This window comes from Anomaloglossus baeobatrachus, unplaced genomic scaffold, assembly GCF_048569485.1.
Source record: "Anomaloglossus baeobatrachus isolate aAnoBae1 unplaced genomic scaffold, aAnoBae1.hap1 Scaffold_265, whole genome shotgun sequence".
Taxonomy (NCBI): domain Eukaryota; kingdom Metazoa; phylum Chordata; class Amphibia; order Anura; family Aromobatidae; genus Anomaloglossus; species Anomaloglossus baeobatrachus.
Window position 1 is genome coordinate 304,099 of NW_027442178.1, and position 5,861 is coordinate 309,959.

A 5,861-nucleotide genomic window follows, 5' to 3' on the forward strand; every position below is an offset into this window, starting at 1 on the left:
TCCCGAGATAATCGTCTCCATGCTCCAAATCCATTTTAAAGCCATTTTTAAGGCATTTCGCGCATACATGAAATGAACACATTTTTCTCCAAAACTATAACAGATGCAAGCTTGTCCTGTTTGGTGGAGATGATATTTAATAAAATAAGTAGAAATCCACTAAAAGTTTTGTTTGGTTATCTTGCAATCCCGAGATAATCGTCTCCATGCTCCAAATCCATTTTAAAGCCATTTTTAAGGCATTTCGCGCATACATGAAATGAACACATTTTTCTCCAAAACTATAACAGATGCAAGCTTGTCCTGTTTGGTGGAGATGATATTTAATAAAATAAGTAGAAATCCACTAAAAGTTTTGTTTGGTTATATTGCAATCCCGAGATAATCGTCTCCATGCTCCAAATCCATTTTAAAGCCATTTTTAAGGCATTTCGCGCATACATGAAATGAACACATTTTTCTCCAAAACTATAACAGATGCAAGCTTGTCCTGTTTGGTGGAGATGATATTTAATAAAATAAGTAGAAATCCACTAAAAGTTTTGTTTGGTTATCTTGCAATCCCGAGATAATCGTCTCCATGCTCCAAATCCATTTTAAAGCCATTTTTAAGGCATTTCGCGCATACATGAAATGAACACATTTTTCTCCAAAACTATAACAGATGCAAGCTTGTCCTGTTTGGTGGAGATGATATTTAATAAAATAAGTAGAAATCCACTAAAAGTTTTGTTTGGTTATCTTGCAATCCCGAGATAATCGTCTCCATGCTCCAAATCCATTTTAAAGCCATTTTTAAGGCATTTCGCGCATACATGAAATGAACACATTTTTCTCCAAAACTATAACAGATGCAAGCTTGTCCTGTTTGGTGGAGATGATATTTAATAAAATAAGTAGAAATCCACTAAAAGTTTTGTTTGGTTATCTTGCAATCCCGAGATAATCGTCTCCATGCTCCAAATCCATTTTAAAGCCATTTTTAAGGCATTTCGCGCATACATGAAATGAACACATTTTTCTCCAAAACTATAACAGATGCAAGCTTGTGCTGTTTGGTGGAGATGATATTTAATAAAATAAGTAGAAATCCACTAAAAGTTTTGTTTGGTTATCTTGCAATCCCGAGATAATCGTCTCCATGCTCCAAATCCATTTTAAAGCCATTTTTAAGGCATTTCGAGCATACATGAAATGAACACATTTTTCTCCAAAACTATAACAGATGCAAGCTTGTTCTGTTTGGTGGAGATGATATTTAATAAAATAAGTAGAAATCCACTAAAAGTTTTGTTTGGTTATCTTGCAATCCCGAGATAATCGTCTCCATGCTCCAAATCCATTTTAAAGCCATTTCAAAGGCATTTTGCGCATACATAAAATTAACACATTTTTCTCCAAAACTATAACACATGCAAGCTTGTCCTGTTTGGTGGAGATGATATTTAATAAAATAAGTAGAAATCCACTAAAAGTTTTGTTTGGTTATCTTGCAATCCCGAGATAATCGTCTCCATGCTCCAAATCCATTTTAAAGCCATTTTTAAGGCATTTCGCGCATACATGAAATGAACACATTTTTCTCCAAAACTATAACAGATGCAAGCTTGTCCTGTTTGGTGGAGATGATATTTAATAAAATAAGTAGAAATCCACTAAAAGTTTTGTTTGGTTATCTTGCAATCCCGAGATAATCGTCTCCATGCTCCAAATCCATTTTAAAGCCATTTTTAAGGCATTTCGCGCATACATGAAATGAACACATTTTTCTCCAAAACTATAACAGATGCAAGCTTGTCCTGTTTGGTGGAGATGATATTTAATAAAATAAGTAGAAATTTACTAAACGTTTTGTTTGGTTATCTTGCAATCCCGAGATAATCGTCTCCATGCTCCAAATCCATTTTAAAGCCATTTTTAAGGCATTTCGCGCATACATGAAATGAACACATTTTTCTCCAAAACTATAACAGATGCAAGCTTGTCCTGTTTGGTGGAGATGATATTTAATAAAATAAGTAGAAATCCACTAAAAGTTTTGTTTGGTTATATTGCAATCCCGAGATAATCGTCTCCATGCTCCAAATCCATTTTAAAGCCATTTTTAAGGCATTTCGCGCATACATGAAATGAACACATTTTTCTCCAAAACTATAACAGATGCAAGCTTGTCCTGTTTGGTGGAGATGATATTTAATAAAATAAGTAGAAATCCACTAAAAGTTTTGTTTGGTTATCTTGCAATCCCGAGATAATCGTCTCCATGCTCCAAATCCATTTTAAAGCCATTTTTAAGGCATTTCGCGCATACATGAAATGAACACATTTTTCTCCAAAACTATAACAGATGCAAGCTTGTCCTGTTTGGTGGAGATGATATTTAATAAAATAAGTAGAAATCCACTAAAAGTTTTGTTTGGTTATCTTGCAATCCCGAGATAATCGTCTCCATGCTCCAAATCCATTTTAAAGCCATTTTTAAGGCATTTCGCGCATACATGAAATGAACACATTTTTCTCCAAAACTATAACAGATGCAAGCTTGTCCTGTTTGGTGGAGATGATATTTAATAAAATAAGTAGAAATCCACTAAAAGTTTTGTTTGGTTATATTGCAATCCCGAGATAATCGTCTCCATGCTCCAAATCCATTTTAAAGCCATTTTTAAGGCATTTCGCGCATACATGAAATGAACACATTTTTCTCCAAAACTATAACAGATGCAAGCTTGTCCTGTTTGGTGGAGATGATATTTAATAAAATAAGTAGAAATCCACTAAAAGTTTTGTTTGGTTATCTTGCAATCCCGAGATAATCGTCTCCATGCTCCAAATCCATTTTAAAGCCATTTTTAAGGCATTTCGCGCATACATGAAATGAACACATTTTTCTCCAAAACTATAACAGATGCAAGCTTGTCCTGTTTGGTGGAGATGATATTTAATAAAATAAGTAGAAATCCACTAAAAGTTTTGTTTGGTTATCTTGCAATCCCGAGATAATCGTCTCCATGCTCCAAATCCATTTTAAAGCCATTTTTAAGGCATTTCGCGCATACATGAAATGAACACATTTTTCTCCAAAACTTTAACAGATGCAAGCTTGTCCTGTTTGGTGGAGATGATATTTAATAAAATAAGTAGAAATCCACTAAAAGTTTTGTTTGGTTATCTTGCAATCCCGAGATAATCGTCTCCATGCTCCAAATCCATTTTAAAGCCATTTTTAAGGCATTTCGCGCATACATGAAATGAACACATTTTTCTCCAAAACTATAACAGATGCAAGCTTGTTCTGTTTGGTGGAGATGATATTTAATAAAATAAGTAGAAATCCACTAAAAGTTTTGTTTGGTTATCTTGCAATCCCGAGATAATCGTCTCCATGCTCCAAATCCATTTTAAAGCCATTTCAAAGGCATTTTGCGCATACATGAAATTAACACATTTTTCTCCAAAACTATAACACATGCAAGCTTGTCCTGTTTGGTGGAGATGATATTTAATAAAATAAGTAGAAATCCACTAAAAGTTTTGTTTGGTTATCTTGCAATCCCGAGATAATCGTCTCCATGCTCCAAATCCATTTTAAAGCCATTTTTAAGGCATTTCGCGCATACATGAAATGAACACATTTTTCTCCAAAACTATAACAGATGCAAGCTTGTCCTGTTTGGTGGAGATGATATTTAATAAAATAAGTAGAAATCCACTAAAAGTTTTGTTTGGTTATCTTGCAATCCCGAGATAATCGTCTCCATGCTCCAAATCCATTTTAAAGCCATTTTTAAGGCATTTCGCGCATACATGAAATGAACACATTTTTCTCCAAAACTATAACAGATGCAAGCTTGTCCTGTTTGGTGGAGATGATATTTAATAAAATAAGTAGAAATCCACTAAAAGTTTTGTTTGGTTATCTTGCAATCCCGAGATAATCGTCTCCATGCTCCAAATCCATTTTAAAGCCATTTTTAAGGCATTTCGCGCATACATGAAATGAACACATTTTTCTCCAAAACTATAACAGATGCAAGCTTGTCCTGTTTGGTGGAGATGATATTTAATAAAATAAGTAGAAATCCACTAAAAGTTTTGTTTGGTTATATTGCAATCCCGAGATAATCGTCTCCATGCTCCAAATCCATTTTAAAGCCATTTTTAAGGCATTTCGCGCATACATGAAATGAACACATTTTTCTCCAAAACTATAACAGATGCAAGCTTGTCCTGTTTGGTGGAGATGATATTTAATAAAATAAGTAGAAATCCACTAAAAGTTTTGTTTGGTTATCTTGCAATCCCGAGATAATCGTCTCCATGCTCCAAATCCATTTTAAAGCCATTTTTAAGGCATTTCGCGCATACATGAAATGAACACATTTTTCTCCAAAACTATAACAGATGCAAGCTTGTCCTGTTTGGTGGAGATGATATTTAATAAAATAAGTAGAAATCCACTAAAAGTTTTGTTTGGTTATCTTGCAATCCCGAGATAATCGTCTCCATGCTCCAAATCCATTTTAAAGCCATTTTTAAGGCATTTCGCGCATACATGAAATGAACACATTTTTCTCCAAAACTATAACAGATGCAAGCTTGTCCTGTTTGGTGGAGATGATATTTAATAAAATAAGTAGAAATCCACTAAAAGTTTTGTTTGGTTATCTTGCAATCCCGAGATAATCGTCTCCATGCTCCAAATCCATTTTAAAGCCATTTTTAAGGCATTTCGCGCATACATGAAATGAACACATTTTTCTCCAAAACTATAACAGATGCAAGCTTGTGCTGTTTGGTGGAGATGATATTTAATAAAATAAGTAGAAATCCACTAAAAGTTTTGTTTGGTTATCTTGCAATCCCGAGATAATCGTCTCCATGCTCCAAATCCATTTTAAAGCCATTTTTAAGGCATTTCGCGCATACATGAAATGAACACATTTTTCTCCAAAACTATAACAGATGCAAGCTTGTTCTGTTTGGTGGAGATGATATTTAATAAAATAAGTAGAAATCCACTAAAAGTTTTGTTTGGTTATCTTGCAATCCCGAGATAATCGTCTCCATGCTCCAAATCCATTTTAAAGCCATTTCAAAGGCATTTTGCGCATACATGAAATTAACACATTTTTCTCCAAAACTATAACACATGCAAGCTTGTCCTGTTTGGTGGAGATGATATTTAATAAAATAAGTAGAAATCCACTAAAAGTTTTGTTTGGTTATCTTGCAATCCCGAGATAATCGTCTCCATGCTCCAAATCCATTTTAAAGCCATTTTTAAGGCATTTCGCGCATACATGAAATGAACACATTTTTCTCCAAAACTATAACAGATGCAAGCTTGTCCTGTTTGGTGGAGATGATATTTAATAAAATAAGTAGAAATCCACTAAAAGTTTTGTTTGGTTATCTTGCAATCCCGAGATAATCGTCTCCATGCTCCAAATCCATTTTAAAGCCATTTTTAAGGCATTTCGCGCATACATGAAATGAACACATTTTTCTCCAAAACTATAACAGATGCAAGCTTGTCCTGTTTGGTGGAGATGATATTTAATAAAATAAGTAGAAATTTACTAAACGTTTTGTTTGGTTATCTTGCAATCCCGAGATAATCGTCTCCATGCTCCAAATCCATTTTAAAGCCATTTTTAAGGCATTTCGCGCATACATGAAATGAACACATTTTTCTCCAAAACTATAACAGATGCAAGCTTGTCCTGTTTGGTGGAGATGATATTTAATAAAATAAGTAGAAATCCACTAAAAGTTTTGTTTGGTTATATTGCAATCCCGAGATAATCGTCTCCATGCTCCAAATCCATTTTAAAGCCATTTTTAAGGCATTTCGCGCA